Source organism: Mus pahari, chromosome 11, assembly GCF_900095145.1.
Source record: "Mus pahari chromosome 11, PAHARI_EIJ_v1.1, whole genome shotgun sequence".
Lineage (NCBI taxonomy): Eukaryota > Metazoa > Chordata > Mammalia > Rodentia > Muridae > Mus > Mus pahari.
The window spans coordinates 38,431,423-38,451,080 of NC_034600.1; the positions used below are offsets into that span (position 1 = coordinate 38,431,423).

A 19,658-nucleotide genomic window follows, 5' to 3' on the forward strand; every position below is an offset into this window, starting at 1 on the left:
TTTTTTTTTTTTATAACAAGGACTCTACATTCCTGCAGGGAAATGAAGTCAGCAGTGTGTGCCCAGCAAGCACGTCAGCTGAGCTGACAAACCCAGCTTTGTCTATGGAAGCAATGTCCGAGGAGAAAGCGTTCACACGCAGGGTGGCTGCCTTCACACAGGGAAACTTTTAGTTTGGAATGTGATGCAAACATCCAAAGAGGGTCATTTGAGACTTGGCAGGGGTATTTACAAAGTGAGATACTTTGAAGGTGAAGTGGCTTTAGGTGTCTAGGTCATAAAACCAGAAGACGTCACCAGGGAAATGGAACAGAACCTTTCTCTAACTTACAATAAAGCAAAGACGTTCGTCTCTCCTTCAGTTATTGTCCCAGGCAAACCGTAGATTCTGCTATGAGGAGTTTCCATCTCTGCTTCCTTCTTGTCCTCAGCAGCCAAAAACTTCAAATGCATATATCGAAGAGTTACAAACAGAAACACCCGGTGAGCCGTGAAATTTATTTTACAAAGGTGTGCATAGCGCTTACCCTGTTAGTTTAGACTGGTGGAAAAAGTCCATTTCAGATGTTAGATGAATCCATGGAAGTTTGCAGGAATGACTCAACTCTTAGAGCCAGAGGTCCAAGTCCTGTTTTCTACACAGAACATTCACATCCAGGAACTTTTAACATGGAGGTAAATAAAATAGTATGGCGCAATTACATATGCGGATTGCTTTTTGACGGGGGTGATATTTGCAGCTAATAATTCGGGTGGGAAATAAGGCTTGCAGGGCTGACAGAACCCGATGGCTGATTCTCTGGGTTAGCCACACAGTTCTCACAATAAAACAAGCATGATTTTTTTTTTTCTTGAAGGATGAGAAGGTAGCATAAAGAGAACACTCTCATTTTATGGATTTATTACATTAGAATTAAATTTAGCTTTTATATGGCAATCCGACACTTGATTATTGTGAACCCCTTGCAATGCTGGTTATTTCAAGAGCCTCGGAATGTCTGTCTTGGGTCCAACCATTGCCTCATCCTGCCTACTATTTCATTTCCTCCAAATTCTCCTTGATCTCTGAAAACAAAACAAAACAAAACAGAACAAACAACAACAACAAAGAACCAACTAGGGCAGCTGGGCTCCCGCTTGAAAGAAATGAGGCCTGGCCAGAAAGAAACGGAGCAAAGATTTGCAGTGATCATTAAAAAATTCATCTCACAGCTAGACGAAAGAGGCCATGTTTAATTATTCAGAGAGCAGAAGGGCTCTCCACCCTGGATTCTGCCCGAGTTAGGAGCTGATCTGTGGTTTTGTGGAGAAAGTCTCATTTGAGCGTTTCTGGATGAGGCAGCCCAGTAAAAATCTCCATTCCAGTCTCACCTTTGGAACTGCAAGTCACCAAAGGCTGATGTGTAGAGCTGGTCTGACCGGAGCCCGGGGAAGCCCATTGAGGAAGCAGGGAGATGCTTGGCTGCTCTGCCCCTTGACTGAGAGGCCTGTGTGCACCTCGCCCTGTTGACTCCTTACGACCTCTAGTCTGATGTCACCAGTGCACCAAACGTCTTTCTCTGAGGTCACCACACAATTGAATCAGTGAGCGCTTCCAGCATCCTCTGTCACTGCCACATTTGCCTGTGTGAATCACTGGGCCCTTGAGCTGCCTTCCGGAGGCTGTCTCCAGTCACTCTTCAGTTTTCTCCTCCTATATTGGGGTGATTGGTTTCAACGTCTCCAGGTTTCCCCTTTGCCTAAGCAGTAAACATCTTCCCTGGCATAGTGGCAGACACTTGTGATCCCAGAACTCTGGAGACAGGAGGAGGAAGTCCAAATCATAGGCATAAGCAGAAAGACTCTATTTCCAAAAACAACAAAACAAAACAAAACAAAACAAAACCCAAGAGCTGGACATTGGACTTAATGGTAGAGTACCTGCTTAGTGTATGAAAAGCCCAGAGTTCCATCCCCAGAACAAACAAACAAACAATAAAATGAATAATAAACACTTCCCCCGCCCCCAGACACCATCTTTTGTCTTCTTTTTTCTCCTCTAAGGGAGGTATGCCGTCTTACATCACCAACTGTCAAACCCGGAAGTCAGACTTTGACTTCTCTCCCACTGACGCTCACACCTGACAACACCTGAGCTGACTGATTGGTGTGCAGACTCCGGCGACTCCCCTGGGACCAAGCCGCAGGGAAATCTTCACCTTTCCACAGCGAATGGAGCCTGTGCGTTGCTGCTACCCAATAGAATAATGTCAAGGTGAAGGGATTTAGCAGATATAAAAAGCCCCTAATCAGCTGACTTTGACCTAATCAGAAGATAGGCATGCGCAATTGGGCCTGACCCCTATAGAGAGGAGCCTTTGAGCGCTGGGTACCGGCCTTACTGAGAAGAAGAGATAGAAGCAAGAAGGACACCTCTTGTCTGTCTTGGAAAACATATACACTGTTTATGAAGAAGACCTCTTCTAGGGGCTGAGGAACAACCACACCCATCATTGTGGGTGCAGATGCCTGCCAACAGTCTCCATTGGGCCTAGAAGACCCAAAGCGCCAGGTGAGAAGATCTTCCTTGCTGGTCATTTTCATGGCTGCCCATGGTTAAAGATGGCAGCCACACTATGAAGCCTGAGTGACTGTGTATGCCTTACACCTCGCCTCTCCTGTGTATGCCTTTCTCCTCGTCCCTCCAGCGCACAGAGGCACTGGGACACTTTTCTCCAAGATGCCTTTTAATGAAGTGCTTGTTGGGGGACTCTCCTTGGGTTCCCTGTTGTATCGTAGATGTAGCACACTAAATGGTTGAGGTGAATGTGAATTTGTCCCTTTTCTAGACCAGAGATATTTAAAGACTTGGGTGAAACCACAGAAGTGGTTAGAGACAGGGCTGAGTTCCCTGTGCTCCCACTTGGAGTCAAATCCTCTTTGCACAGTCACTACCTCTTTACCACTGTAACATGTCCATGAAAACAAAACAACACTAAACCTTATATCTAATTATGAATATAGATATGCAAATATTGTAGATAATTTACAGATCAGATGTTCTTCCTGAAAGGAAAATATTTAACCCATTTTTGGCTTTATTTTAGGAACATTTTTGATGAGTCTATATGCTTAAGGCTATGTAATATTTGGCTGCTGTGTCTCATCTCAAGCCAGTGGCTATAAGATAAGAGTCCTGTTTATGTTTCCACTCATTTCAGTAACTCTAAAACCCACTCCCCAAAGAGAACAGAGCACTGGCACATGCTTTTGATGCCCTGCCCTTTTGTATCATGCTCACAGTTGCTTTGGGAGCCTCTTTATTTAGAAAGTGTGATGGTTGGCCCAGGAAGTGGTACTATTAGGAGGTGTGGGCTTGTTGGAGTAGGTATGTCGCTGTGGGGATGGGCTTAAGATCCTTAGCTTCCTGGAAGTCAGTATTCTGCTGGCAGCCTTCAGATGAAGATGTAGAACTCTCAGCTCTGACTGCACCATGCCTGCCTGGATGCCTGCCATGCTCCTCCCACCGTGATGACAATGGACCGAATCTCTGAATCTGTAAGCTAGCACCAGTGAAATGTTGTCCTTTATAAGACTTGCCTTTTTCATGGTGTCTGTTCACAACAGTAAAACCCTAACTAAGACAGAAGGCTATTCTAACTCTTAGAGGGGGTGGGGGTGGGGTGAAGCTCAGCCAATGACAAATAGAGAACAGGAAATCCATTTCCTCATTTGCCTCGAGGTGGGACCTATTCTATATGACCAGTCTACCCTCTGGGATGCTCATGTGGGTTCCAGAAGACACTAAACTGAGGCTGAGACCCAGAGCTCTCTCCCCCTCCCTAACCCATCCATTTCCTGCGTTTCCTCTAGAACAATCACTCAATGAAGTACTTCAATGTTAGAAGTGAACCTCCCCGAAACAGTGGGGTTCCTCGAGGAATACCTGATGTGTTCTGATGAGCAACCACTGGAGCCACGAGGACATCTTTATCAGTGTTCTATGGCTGTGCGAAGACACCATGACCACTGCACCTCTTATAAAGGAAAACATTTCATTGGGGCTGGCTTACAGGTTCAGAGGTTTAGTCCATTGTCATGGCAAGAAACATGGCAACACGCAGGCGGATATGGCGCCACTGGAGGATGAGGTGAGAATTGCACATCTGGATCCACAGGCAGCAGAAAGAGAACTGGCTAGAGCTTTTGTGACCTCAAGCCCCACCCCCTAGTTTCACAATTCCTTCAACGAAGCCACGGCCATTCCAAAGCCCAACCTCCTAATAGTGCCCCTTCCTCTGGGCTTATAGGAGCCAATTTCTTTCAAACCACCACAGTGGCAGACTGCCAGTCAGTCATGGCATGGTGGCAGCGCAGTGTTCCTCTGACCTGGATGTCCTGGTGATCACTCATGAGTATCGTTGACTGAACCTCTTTATGATATCTGTAGAAAACCCTCCCTCTGAATATAATGATGGCCATATCAAACAAGCTCATCTGGGACGTCCCCAATTCATCACCATGACCAGATATCTCTGAAGAGCTGGAAGCATAGCCTTTCCTTCGCTTCCTGGGCACCTTGTCACTTAAGCCACACTTCAGCCCTGGCACACTGCACTAGTTGTTGGCCTTTACTCTAACCCTGAGGGTCCACGCCCATTTTTACGGACAAGTAGGATGATGTCATCTCTCCCCGAATCTTCTTGTAGCCTGTGCAGAAACCAAAGTCTTCTCTCCCAAGCAAGCTGAAAACCAAAGCTGTGTGGAGTGCAAAGGCATGTGGGGAGGAAGCGGGTCTACTCCAGTGTCTTCTGGCACCCGGCTCAGTCAGCCAGAGTCTTTTAAATTGGGTTTTTATTTTAAGCCTGTATCAAGGAAACCTTCTTCCTGGAGCTATTTTGGATGGAGGATGTCCGTAAAGAACGAACAGATACAACCTGTTTTTGAGGAACTCTCATTTTGTGAGAATGATTAAAATGTACGTAGACTCACACAAAGAAACTTTGAAGGTGTAATTTTTCTACATCTTACAAAGTCGTTTTGATTTTAAACAAGAAACTTCTAGAATGAAATGATTTCCATTTCTCTTTCATGGATATTTAAAATTTACAACAGTGTTTCTTCCGATATTGCGTCGCAAGCATGTTCAAGCACACATCAAAGTTAAACAACGCATATAGAAAAATTCCTATACCCCTTATGCTGATTCTTCCACTAACAATTTGCCAAGCTTGTCCTATCTGTATCTATATGTCTATCTTGCTATTTATAAACGATAGCATTGCAATTTTTAAGAATTAAATTTTACGCTTTGGTGTAGAATGAGAAAGTATCTCATATAGGAACTTAAAACAAAAATAAACTGTAAATGCTCTTTTTAATCATAGAAGTATTATACATATGATTTGGTTCTGTAAAGCTCCATTTTCCTAGTGGGAGGATCTGGAATTCATTTTAACACTTGTCGGGGTGAGTATTGTTTCAGTGCAATCGTTAGAGCACTCAGTTATTCTACTGTTTGGAAGTTGAAAGAGACCGCCTTGCAAAGGTTTCGAGACTATTTCTCAGAGCCCCTAGTCTATTTATTCATAAATGGGAGAAGGTGTTTTTCTTTAATCGGTGGGTAAATGTGTCTATTCATTAACACTTAAGCATAAAGTCACAAACTGAACTTGCTACGATTCTAATGCGTTCGTTAGTATGAACCATATGCATTTAGCACCATGATTTATAAAGATCTCAATCAGCTCTCTGGCACACAGAGATCTAATTACCAGAAAAGCTTTGAGTTAGAGGCCATAAAGACAATATACTTCACCCTGCGGTGCCATTTTTAATAGAGGCCCAAGAACAAGACACGCAAATGTAAACGACCAGGAAACAGGAAAAATGTTTGTTTCACTATCATAAAAGTAAAATATGATTGTGTTGACCCATACAGTTTCTCATTTCAATTAAAATATCAAGCAATGAATGCAAAGAAAGATTTGGCTGCTCTGCCTAAAGTGACTACTTGAGAATGCCACAGTAGCGTGGTAGTGTTGATCAAAAGCAGATCCCCTCCAGGAAACAGAAATCAGAAGCCCAACCCTAGAGCCACAAACTGTAGTTACAACCAAACGTGGTGATAGATGCTCCAGAAAGCACATGGTGTGGGCAACCGCCAGGGACCATAGATGTGTCTAGTCTTGGTCCCTGTGAGTAGGGCGAGGCTGAGGGAAACCATGGTCATCCCCTAAATAAGACAACAGGTGACAGATCTCAAAAGTGCCCAGGGACCTTCACTGTATGCAGAGTGTGATGAAACTGAAGCCCACAGGACTTTATCTTAGCAATAGTGGATGATACCTGGTGTACAGGGTCAGTCACAGACTTAGAGCCTATGAGCAGACGAGCATGGTCCACACAGGTCTCCCTGAAGACCAATACTTGACATTGTAACAAGATGGCTGAAAGTGAATGGTACACGAGAAAGACGTGGACAACAGAGAGCTGGGAAGGAAATCAGAGAGGAAGGCAAAAGCAGGGAATTACAAATGTATTGCATCATGTTATTAGCACTGTGAGGACAGAAAGCAACCCTGGGGAGTCAGAAGCTACATGCGGTGTGCCTTCTCAGAGTGGAGGAAGTGGATCTCACATCAAAGTAAGCAATGGGAAAAGCCCAAAGCCAAACCCCATGCTAACTGTCTCAACAACTGGACAGGAGCAGAATAACATCCCCATGGTCAATGGCAGACTGTCCAGAAAGATGCTCAAGATAACATCCCCACGGTCAATGGCAGACTGTCCAGAAAGATGCTCAAGCCATAGCTGACTACATCAGAATGATTGAGAAGTTACCAAGAAAAGGTTGTATAAGAGAATATCATAAGTAAACATTAGATAATGAAACCCAGGAAAGAATATAAAATAAAAGAAAAAGCCATTTTAGAAATGAGGAGTAAATGAGAAAGAACCTAAGGATAAAGTAGCAGAAGGAGGGAGTGAGAAGAGAAAGTTATTATTAATCTTTTAGATAAAAGAGGCCAGAAGCTGAGCTCACAGCTTTGGAGGTTAAGGCAGGAAGTGTACGAGTTCCAGACTTGCTCTGTATGGTTTGAGATTAGCATGAGATTTATATCAAAACAAGAACGCAAGCAAGCAAAAACTATTTTGTTAACGTTTTAGTTTTCTTTTATGTGCATTGGTGTTTTTTCCCTGCATGTATGTCTGTGTGTGAGCGACAGATCCCTTAGAAGTTCCAAGTGATATAGATAGTTGTTGGTGCTGGGAATTGAACTTGGGTCACTAGAAGGGCTGCCAGTGCTCTTTGCCATGGAGCCATCTCTCCAGCCCAGCACTGGTTTCTTTAAAAAAGAAAAGGAAAGGAATATATATATATATATATATATATATATAAAGGTTGTAAGTGATAAATACTAAAAACAATTAGAGAAGCTGGACAACGTGCAGAGAGTGAGATACTTTGGACCACTTGGTCCTAATGGGGTGTCTTCATCAAAGCTCTCCCCCTCTCAAGGTTCATGGATCTGTGTGGAAGAGGATGTGGAAAGATTGTAGGAGCCCAAAGGATGGGTGACTCCAACAAGGCTGATGTGTATATGAACTCACAGACTGACCACATGCACTAGAACTATACAGATTCAAATCAGACAAAATGCCAGCTCAGAGAATGGGAAGTGGACAGAGTCCCACCTGTTACCCAGAAGGTACCTATGCAATTGCCACCTGCTGGGGCAGGGAAAAGCAGTTCTCCCCAGTGGAGAATCACAGGGAATATCAACCACACTCATGGCAGGCCCCACGCCAACACAAATGAAATTCAAGTTTTGTTCTTTGGGGACTTTTCCTTCTGTTTTTGTTTTAAGAGAGAGAAAGAGAGGGAGGGAGGGAGAGAGGGAGAGAGAGAGAGAGANGAGAGAGAGAGAGAGAGAGAGAGAGAGAGAGAGAGAGAGAGAGAGAGAGAGTTTGATAGGTAGAAGGAGGAGAGGTAGAGAGAGTCTGGAAGGAGCTGGAGGAGGAGAAAAACATTATAAAATATGAAATATGAAAACCTAATAAGCAAAACAATTAAAATGAACCAAAATCTGGACGGCACAAGTCCTTGAAGGAAAACAAAGGGGAGCAACAAAGCAAACACTGAGAAATATAATTTAAGAGAATTTTCCGAAAGTAAACTGCTAGAAGTCTTACCTTAAACCTTAGTTGTTTTTTCTTTTTTTTAAGTTTCACTTTTGAAACTGGGTCTCACAATGTAACCCAAGCTACAGTTCATAATCCTTCTGCCTCAGATTCCCAAGTACTGGGATTATACATATGCACAACCACACCCAGCTTTTACCAGCCTAATTAGAAAGAAAAAAGGTTCTCTGGGCATCTAGCCCAAAAGGGACAGAAAATTAGATCACAATCAGACATTTTGACAGCAATGTTTTATGGCAAAGGGAAACCGGATGGCATATTTAAGATTTACATAAGTAACACATATTTAAGATGTTACACAAGGAACATATTCAAGATTTGCATCTAGTAAAACATATCTTCAGTTACAAAAAGTGTGTGTAAACTATTAGCACTATGTGAGAAGTCTAAGAACGTCATTCCTATGAGTATTTCTTTAGGAATCTACCACAGAATAAGACAACAAAAATAACCCAGGGCCAATGAGATGGTCTGGTAAGTCGAGGCATCTTGTTGCTGAACCTGACAGGTTGATTCAATACCTGGGACCTACAAGATGGAAGAAAAAATGTAACTCATACAGATTGTCCTTTGACCTCCACATGTACACTGTTGCATGTGTTTGCCTAGACAAATAAAGAAATGTAATTTTTCCTTAACGATTAATCTACAAAAACTTGAGTTACAGGAGGTAGGTTGTGCACACTAAATACAGAATTGCATGTAGAACTAAGACTGAAAGTTAAAACGTAGCAACGATAGGCTATGCTATATATAGGATAAAAATGGAGGAGTCGGGGGCTGGAGAGATGGCTCTGCCATTAAGAGCACTGCTGATGATGGAGAGGACTTGGGTTCAGTTCCCAGCATCCACATGGCAATCGGAACCAGTCAAGATTTCAGTTCCAGGGAATCCAACACCCTCTTCTGGCATCTTCAGGCACTGCACACATATGGTGTTCTTACACACACACACACACACACACACACACACACACACACACAGACAAACACTAAGACACATGCAAATAAGTAAATCCTTTTGGCAGTGGAGAAATACAAATAGAGGTTATGCAAAATTGCTTTCAACTGCTTTTAGTAGTAATTTTTGGTGGTAATATTAGAATTGTTGCTCTGAGACTATGGCATGCATATCTGAGATAAAAATGAGGGAACTACTGTAGAATATTCTCACTCCCTCATCCCATGAGTCTTTGAGAACCAAGATTCATAGAGTACAAGGGTAGGTATAAAGAGTGCTAAATAAAAGCCCTACAGCCAGGAAGTTGAATCAAACATGGGAGGGTAAACCCAAGAGGTGTTTTACCTTTAAGCATATGTTTTACTTTATTATATGTCATATAACTTATTTTTAGTACTATTATATTTTATGCTTCCCTATAAAGCCCAGAAACAATGACCAGTTCTGCAGAGCATAGTCTTTAAACATCATTTATTGCAGAAATAAACCGGAGTGTCTAGGAAGAAGGGATGGTTGCATCTTGGTCTGGGACAAGGGCTATTTAAGAAGGAGTGTGGTGTCGTATTAGACAGGAAGAACACTAACAGAGGTCCCAGCATTGTGTCTAAAAGGACCCAGGGAGCAACCCAGCAAGGCTCTGAATGCAGAACAGTTTGAATTTCAGTGAGGAAAAGTATTTCCATGGGCTGGAACCCATCACATGTTTATATAGTTGTCTGTTTATAATATTAAAAATAACCATCTACTTTAGGATGACCAGGAGCTAATTCATTGGAAAAACTTTTAAGTTAAGGAAAAACCAAACATTTGTCTTGCCCTTCTTGAATATTACTGACTCACCAACTACGGATGAAAAGAAGCATCTGTTGAAATCATCCTGACTAATAAATGAAATGGCGGGAGTATTTCTTCACTATACCATTCCTTTCTGGCTACAGATTAATGCATCTAGACCAGCGGTTCTCAACCCATGGGCTGCATCCCTTTCATAGGAGTTGCCTAAGATCATTAGAAGACACAGATATTTACACTACGATGCATAACAGTAGCAAAAATATAGTTATGAAGTGGCAACAAAAGTTATGGTTGGGGGTCACCACAACACGAGGAACTGTACTAAGGGGTCACGGGCGCTAGGAAGGTTGAGAGCCACTGGGCTAGACAATGGTGACATTTCAAAAGAGAGACAATGCAACCACCTACAACCTTACAGAAAAGATCTACCCTGAGTTTGGTCAAGTGTCTAGATTCAGTGTTCACGGAATGCAGAAGACAGAGGACCATAATGAATGGAACCACAAACAAAGCTAGAGCGAGAGAAACACTCTCGAAGTGGCTCAGGTTCTTCAGCTGACTCACCGTGGAGACAGTAAGAATGTGGTCCAGACTAAACTGTAGAGCGTAAAGACTGAACTATAAAGTGTAAGGCTGAAATATGAATGATGACGCCATACAAAACCATAAAGAAAATGTGACTGTAAGCCAAACGAGTGGTCAATTCTGTTCGGCAGTGGCGGGGCGGGGCTCCTGGATCCATTTCATGACCTTGGTGGTGGTTTGAATGGGAATGTCCCTGTGGGGTCTGACATTTAAAAGTTGGTTCCTAATTGGTGGCACTGTTTGGGAAGGCTTAGGAGTGTGGCCTGGTTGAAGGAATTATGTTACAGGAGACAGGCCTGAGAGTCCAAAGACTCATGCCATTTGGGGTCTACTTTTTCTCTGTTTCATGCTTACAGTTCAACATCTGACCCCTGGCTTCAGACCCTGCCACCATGTCTTTACTCCACCATCATGGGCTCCAACCCTCTGTCGCCATAAGCCCATGTAAGCTTTTCCCTAAGTTGCCTTGGTCACGGTGTTTTATCACACCAATAGAAAAGTAACAAATATAATGGGTGACAACTATGATAAAAGCATTTGCCTTATAACATGTTCCTAAACTGTATGGTGAAAGACGATGATGAGATGAGGAAGAAACACTATGAAGCAAAACAAGCAGTTTTTTGGGACAGTTTCGATGTGTTATTTGAGTAAATGGAGAAATAAGATTGAGCATGAGGATGGTGATGATGACCATGATGAAGATGATGATGAAGCTGATGCTGATGACAACAGCGATTGGGATATACCTGGCCTTTACCACGGGCAGACACTGTGTTCAGGATTTTCTCTGCATGATCCTATGCCATCCTCACAGTAGCTTGAGGAGATGGGGGTGGTATTCATCTGAAAGTGTGAAATGGTAGGACAGGGGGTGTGGGGTGCCCTGTGGTTGAGCACCTGCCTAGCATGTGCAAATGTGGGAGAGCCTTGGGTTTGATTCCCAGCATCTCTCCAGCAAATAAATGGTAGCTGCACAATTGGTCCAAACCCACATAGGTAGTGAGTGACGAAATCCAGGCTCGCTCCTCCATCCCATTTTATTTTAAAACTGAAATGTTGGATATGAATCAAAACTTTTTCCTTTTTTGCATCTCTTCTCATTAAGAATGCTCTTTAAACTCCTGTTTATTTTATGTTTTTAAAAGATTTATTTATGTATTTTATATATGTGAGTACACTGTAGCTGTACAGATGGTTGTGAGCCTTCATGCAGTTGATTGAATTTTTAGGACCTCTGCTTGCTCTGCTCGGCCCTGCTCACTCTGGTCGGCCTTCCTCAGTCCCTGCTTGCTAAGTTCACTGCAGCTGTCTTCAGATGCACCAGAAGAGGGTGTCAGATCTCTTTACAGGTGGTTGTGAGTCACCATGTGGTTGTTGGGATTTGAACTCAGAACCTTCAGAAGAGCAGTCAGTGCTCTTACTGGCTGAGCCATCTCACCAGTCCTTGGTAATTGATCCAGTGAGACCCACTAGAAACTAACTGTCCCAACTCAAACAGATAGGGTCTTTGTTCTTCTGGAGTTTAAAGTGAAGTTCAATGGAGTCAGCAAGCCAGGAAAAAAAATATGGTGAGTGCTGCTCAGACAGGCGTTATAATACATAACAAAAAAGACTGCGTAACTAACTAGGTCTATTTGTGTGCTCAGAGAAGGCATCTTTGGGTAGATACGTTGTAGTGAACATTTTAGAACCCACCATGTAAAACTGGCAGGGCAAGAAAGTTCCAGGTAGTTATACTCAGCAATTTGACAGATGGAGAAAGAAAAAGGCGATCAATGAGCAGAGAAGATGACAATCACAGTGAAGGAGAATCTTCGCAGGTGAGTGCCAATCCCTCACCAGCTACTCCAGAGCTTTGTGAGGGAAGTGGAGTGTTTTTCTTTTCATCCTTGGCTCTGTAAACTCCATTCATCGCTGCAAGGAGGCCGAGGAGGAGGCTGCGTACCTGCTCAATCAGGTACTTTCTACTTCCTGCCCTTAGTCTCTCTAACCTTGGAGTAGGGGTCTTCGGGAACCCACCAGCACTCATGCAGAAGCTGAGCTGAGCAGATGACATTGGTAAGTCTGAGGGATAAGACCCGTGAGATACTCACTCCCTTTTGATCCTCTGACAGACAGTTCTGAGGCACATAGGTCTCTTCAGGAGCCACCTGTAATTGCGGACACTTCCAAAGCATAACTTTGAACTCACCTTTATTTAGCCCTCTGAATACTAACTAAAGCTCCTTGGAATCTTTGTCCAAATTACCTCCCCCTCCAGCCCCCGCCCCGTTCTACTTTGGGGGAAAATGTAATCAGTGATTTTTCTCACCACTCTGACCAAATAACTCACAAAAACAATTTACTGGAGGAAGAGTTTATTTTGGCTTAGAGAGTCAGGGGATTTCAGTCCACCGTCCTGGGCAGGATGTCGTGGCCATAGAAGTTTAGGCTGCTGTACTGGAGCACGAGGTCATATCACAACAGGAAGCTAGGGGCCCAGAACCAGGGCTGGCTATGACCTCAAAGGTCCACCCCTAGTCACCTAATCCCAACCCTCAGATTTCCACCCCATGAAAACTCCACAGCCATCAAAAGAACACACAAGCTGAGGACCAAGTATTTCAAGCATGAACCTTTGAGGGACAATTCACGTTCAAAGTATAAAGAGCACTTAAAAAAAAAAGAAAAGAAAAGAAAAGAAAAGAAAAGAAAAGAAAAGAAAAGAAAAACAAAACAGAATAAAGGACTCAGTCGCCTTGAAGGGGCCAAGGGGCCACAAGACATAGCTCAGTGGGATTATTAGAGACCTGGAGCCACACAGTTGGTTTCATATAAGTCACTGAAACTCAAAAACAACCTACTGCAAATGCAGAGGCCTTCTCAGAAATAGTACACATTGGACTATGTTTTTTTTGAAACAGTACAGCATATTATTTAAATTATTATAAATACGATTTTGTATTTACAACAGAATATAATTTACCTAATCAGAATCTCAGAAATAAGAAAAGTTGTATGAATTTATCCAGTGGCCAAGAAGGGAACTAGCAAAAATTGCAGGCTTCCCAAACCAGAGACCTAAGCGAAGACGTTTCTGAACCCCACTGAGCCATGACGTCATTGTTTCCTTAGTTACCCAGTGTGGAGGCAAAAATGAATAAGCTAGATACGACTGTAATATCTAATGGGGTGGGGGTGTTGTAACTTTTAATGGCCATGGGATCTGTCATCCTTGTAATTCAAAATGTAGTTACTCAGTACATGTAACCAAAAACTTTATGGGGCCTGTCAAGTAGTTGCTTATGACACCAGTGAAAAATGTCCTGCGTCCATTTACTTTGGAAGGAGCCAAATGTCGATGGTTCAGTGACTGTAAGTGAGCTCTTGAGTTAGCGCTTTGCAGATATGTCAATACAAACAAAACAAAACAAAACAAAACATATTTTGTCCTTGACAAAGAATCAGGAGATGGACATTTGAATATGTTTGTACATATTATATAATATATGAATTAGATGGTTCTTTCTCCTTTGCTATATAGTATCTGCTCCTGCAGGGGCTCTGAAAAATTGAAACAGCCCAGTCCCTACCTTGACATAAAACTCAAATTCACTTTTTCTTTGTTTATTGTCATAAGCAGCCACCAACTATCTTACTTGTTTATTGGCAGTTGTTGACGGGCATCGTAACTACTGTTTTGGAAAATCCATAAAAGGTGAACCAGCCTGGTTATTCTCATTTCAGAGTTAGCAAAACTAAGGGACACACTTTACATGCTGTGTGTAAACCCAGGTTTCGCTGCGGTAAAGACGCCTGTTTCGGATCAGTTGTAAGGTCAATGGGGGACGAAGGCAGCTTTGACAGGTGCCTCATCGCCACAGCTAGGATCTGGGAAATTGTATTTGAGTGAGCGCCAAGCTTGATATACATTAACTAGAAGGTAAGGCCCACTGCTTATGGCTAACAGGAACCGTGTGAAAAGTTCAGCCTCAGTAGCCTCAAATCACACATGCCTGAGCAAAAGGATATTCTCTGCCAGAAGAGTGTGTATGAGTGTGTGTGGGTGTGTATGCACAAGTGTGCACACACGCGCACGCGATAGTTTACAAAAATTATCACCTTTATCATGGTATTTCACAATGTTACATCATTCGATCTATACTTCTTCTTGTCTGAGGTTTGACCAATCACAAGTTTGCAAGTATTTTTATTGAACCTTTCTTTGGAAGCAAACAGTAGGTAGTAGCATGGCTGTGTTTTTAGTTCATAATTTTTTCCTATGAAAGTTTAACCTCTTTTCAGAATTTGAGGACTATGTACTATGAACATTGGTCTATCAAAGCCTATGCAAGTGCTCAATACATACCCCTTTCCACCCTTTTAACTGAAGAAGAGAGGAGGGTGAAGAAGCTGGGCATGGTGTCACACTGGGCATGGTGCCACACTGGGCATGGTGTCACACTGGGCACGGTGTCACACTGGGCATGGTGCCACACGCCTTTAATCCTTCAGGAGACCAAGCAGGCAAATCTCTTTGAGTTCAAGTTCTACCTGGTGAGTTCCAAACCAGCGAGGGCCGCACAGTGAAACAACAACAACAACAACAACAAAAACAACAACAACAATTATTATTATTATTATAAGTAGTGGTGGAAAGAATTTGCTAACAATTAAATTGCCGAGTCAGTAGATCACTCATAGGATGAGTTTTCCCTGTGCTCGGCTCTGTGGTTATTTTTAGTCGTTTCTGATAACACCTTTTAACTAACATGCAGCTTTTAGTTTTACTAAATTTTTAGAGTTTACAAATAGTTTAAAGGGTCAAACAGGGCTGGTGAGACCATTCCGCATGTGAGGAAAGACACTGTCCACGAAAGCCAAAAGCCCTGAGCCCAGTCTCTGGATCCCAGGGAAGAGGGAGAGAACCAAATCCCACAGAGAAAGAAAGTTCCCGTGACCTCAGCACACGGGCCCACGCCCACATCTCACATGTAATAACAAATTAAAATTTAAATATAAGTATAGAGAGTCAAGCAGCTTGGACAACCTTGTTCCAAATATCCCCTCTCCTTCCCGGCTCCACCGAGCACACCTGCAGGCAGCCATCTTTAACTCTGTCTGGCTGTAGGCTCCGCGTTACCTCTTAGCTCACACTGTCATTTCTCAGTTTTTCCATGTCAGACATTATCTGTCGATTTCCCAATGAAGAAAATAAGGATCTGGTCATCATTACTTCCTGCTTGGCCACAGCTTCATGCTCTGCATCTCCACGTTTGGCTCTGTGACAATGGCTTAGGTCACTATCCCACCCGTACATTACTTAAGTGCTCTCGTCCTGTGCTGAGTAACACACTATGACTTTATTTCCTTCCTACATATTTTTTTTTTTTTATTGAAGCTGAGGTTCATGGGTTTATATTAAATGGGATCTGTGACACACACTTGTCATTGATCTGTACTTGGCTTTCCTTCGTTTCTTTACTTGATTAACTGTTCTTCTGTGTGTCCACATATACCCTGGGTGTTTTTGTGTATATAGGTGCACATGTGTGTGTGTACGAGTGGGTGTGCATATGTGTGCATGCTTGTGACAGTCAGAAGACAACCTCATACTCATACTATATTCACATTTATTTCTTTTGGAAACAGAGTCTTTCACTGCCTTGGACCTCTTGATCAGCTAGGCCAGCGGCCAGCAAGCTCCAACCAATCCAGTGGTTTCTGCCTCCCCAGCACTGAGAGTACATACAGCCATCACAGCAAGGGGTGTGCGTGCGTGTGTGTGAGACTGTATGTCTGTGAGTATGTGTGTGAGTGTGCGTGTGTGTATGTGTGTGTGTGTATGTCTGTGTGAGTCTGTGTGTGAGTATGTGTGCATTTGTGTGTGTGTGTGTGTCCCCACATGGGTGTGAGTGTGCGTGTGAGTTTGTGTGTGTGTGTATATATGTGTGAGTATGTGTGTGTGTGTGTCCCTACATGGGTCTTGGGTCTTGAACTCATGTCCTTGTGCTTGTAACCAAGACTCTCACCAGCCCTAATTAGCTGTTTGCAGTAACGAGCCTTCATCTAATCATTTCTTAAATAACATTTCCTAGCTCTCTCCCCTAGCCCTTTTCTTTTTCCTTTTTAGGGAAAGCCCATTACTCAGGTATCAAATCTTTTGCTCTGGTCTTCAATTTTTTTTTAAATCTTTTCCTTCCTTCTTTCCTCATCTTTAAAAACAAAAACAAACAAGCAAATAAAAAACCAACCAACCAAACAAACAAACAAAAAAACCCAGTGTTCTGAGCTATTTCCTAAATTCTACTTTTTAAGTCTACCTTCTATTTTATCTAAATCATTTGAATTTGGTGGTAGGCATAATTTTGGTTTCTAAAAAGCTAGTTAATTTTTCCATGTTTGCTAAGTATCTATCTGTTTTTAGGACAGCATCATTAAAAAAAAAAAAAGCACACACACACACACACACACACACACACACGAAGTCTTGTAATCTTTGAATGTGTTAACGGTGGTTGCCATCTCCCTTAAGCGACTCTGTTTCCTCTGAGATTTTTGGGACTCAGTCAGATCAGAGACTTGCCTTGCTTTTTTTTCTTTTGCCATTGCCTAGTTGTTTGTTCAACCCCCAAACCGTTCATCAGAGAGCTGATTTGAAACCCCAAGGTTGTACTTCATTGACTAAAGCCACCCCTGTTCCCCATGTCCCGAAATCTGGCTGCATCCATCACTTGGGGATTCCCAAAGTGGAGATCTTAGGCTATCCCCCCAGGGAGTTCCTGATGTTGGGGTACTTCTTTCCTTCCCCAGATCAGATTTCTATTTTCTGCCAGGAGCTTGCTGGTTTGACAGGCAACAGTCTGCATGCAGAGAGGGTCAGAGCTGTTGCTGCACTGGAAGCAGGAAAAGGGCTAAAAGAATAATTGCTTCATTAACACACTGTCAGAGAAACCTTAACCTCATCTTCACCCTCACTTTCCAGAGTCTTCGGGGATTTTGCGATGTAAATTGAGTTTCCCTTCATCTTTGCACACCGCCCATTTGGGCTTCTGCTCTCTCCAGCCCCGCATCAGTACCTCTGTTCTTCCCAGCCTCCATCATTTTCAGACATTAGTTTTCTTTTTCCGTTAGGCTTGCACTTCTAACTGGAAATGCACATTCCTTTTTTTTTTTTTTTTTTTAAAGGACTGTCAGAGAATCAACAAGAATATGTTGAGCACCTATCATGTGCCAGCTGTATACACTCCTCACATTAATGGGTCTGTGGACTTTTTAGCTGCTTTTACATCCTATGTCTCTCAAGCTTTGGGCTTTTTCCATCACAACCTCTGGGCTATTTTCTCCAGCTCCTTCTGAGACCCATTATTAATCCTGCTATCTCCTGTGTCTCATTGGTCACTCCCCGATCTCTATCAACTGGAAGTATCTTTTCCTGTTTCTCTACTTTAGTCTGAAATGTGTAATCTGTTTCTGACTCTGTCTTCTTTCTACATAAAGCGCTTGGCTCACTTCACCTATTACGACACAGAGGACTTTAAACTCCAGGTAGTAAGAAATAGTGCTACCTGCTCACAGTCGGGCTCAGAGTAGATAACCCTCCTCAGTCTGACTGTGCAGTGTCACGACCATGAGCTATCGTCAAGTTTCATGTTATGTGTTAACACGGTTATTTCTTGCCAGGGTCCACTGTGAAATAAGTACCATACAAGGACATTGCTTAGGTGTCAGGCAGTACGCTTTCCGGGGTAACAGCGCTTGGATTCCAGCTATATGACCTTGGAGTCTTTGTGTCCGCATCTATGAAACAGAATGGACAAAAGCACCTGCCTCGGTTAAAAGTTTTCTCTTCTGCAGGCTAAAGATAGTCCTAGCATGAAGTTGGAAAGACCGTTTTCCAGATCACATGACTTAATAGATGTCAAGTCTCTAGAATGGCATAGGGACACGGTCGTAAGCTTGCGCCATCATTTGGGTAATATAATTTGTCATCATCTCACTTCACATAAAACTTAAAAGAGTTAATTTGACTATGGCTGGTCATCAAGTTAACAGCCAGCAATGCAAACTCAAGCTACTCTGATGCCATCTTCATCCGAGTGTCAACATAAGACATCTCTATTTTAAAATATAGGTTTTTAAAAGTACTTATCGACTAGGTATTTATCGTTTGCCCATTATATGTAGGTCACCTGGAGCTGAAATTGAGCAAACCAGGCTTGGGTGGCAGAAAGAGTTTCATAAGTGGTTGGAAAAGGAAGGTGAAGAGGAGTTCTAAGCAAAGGGACAGTCCGGCCCTGGGTGTCTGCCAGCCCGGAGTGGTGAGAGCAAGCTATCGAAGTGGGTGTGGTCATCGACTGCAGCAAAACTCAAGGAGGGAGGGGACAGTGGTAAGAGGAAGAAATGTCAGTGGGGATGCTGGTTACAAACAGGGACCTTCACACTCACAGGTAGTGAGTGGGAGGTGGGGTTTTTCGTGGCCAGAGCAGGGCGTTATGAGTGCAGAAAGGATAAAAACCAAACAGACTTAGTGGTGTTAGGCTGTATACTGGCATGAGAGATAGGAAAGGAGGTACTTCCTAAGTCAGACTCCAAAGCTAACAATGAATGACACCTCAAACCAGACAGGGTCATTACGATAAAAGACAACTACAGGCCAATATTTTACAGGAACAAAGAGCCTAACAAAAGCTTGCCACATTCTAACAGTCAGGTTTCTCTAGAGCCACAGGCCTTATGGAATGTCTCTCTATATTAAGGGAATTTATTGGAATGACTTATAGATTGCAGTCCACCTAACCCAACAACAGGCAGCTGTCAATGGGAAGTCCAAGGATCTAGTAGTTGCTCCGTCCCACGAGGCTTGGTGTTTCAGCTGGTCTTCTATATAAGCTGAAATCCTGAAGTAGGTTCCAACTGATGTGCTGGCAAGTAAGTGCAAGCAGGCAAAGAGTGAGTTTTCCTTCTTCCACTGTCCTTATATAGACCTCCAGCAGAAGGTGTGGCCCAGATTAAAGGTGTGTGCCACCATGCCTGGGTTTGGAATTTGCTTTGTCCCAGGCTGGCCTTGAACAAAGAGATCTGCTTACCTCAGTCTCCTGGAATTAAATTAAACATCAAGATCCAGTCGGAAGCCTGTGTCTTCTAGCCA

At 43.0% G+C, this 19,658-nt stretch overlaps 1 long non-coding RNA gene across 1 annotated transcript; it reads left to right on the top strand.

Moving 5' to 3' along the window:
* The first annotated feature begins 2,320 nt into the window (after nt 1-2,320).
* LOC110328749 lies at nt 2,321-4,972 on the top strand. Its single transcript, XR_002380877.1, has 2 exons — nt 2,321-2,551; nt 3,853-4,972. It is a non-coding gene; the product is annotated as an uncharacterized LOC110328749 (long non-coding RNA).
* The last annotated feature ends 14,686 nt before the right edge of the window (nt 4,973-19,658 follow it).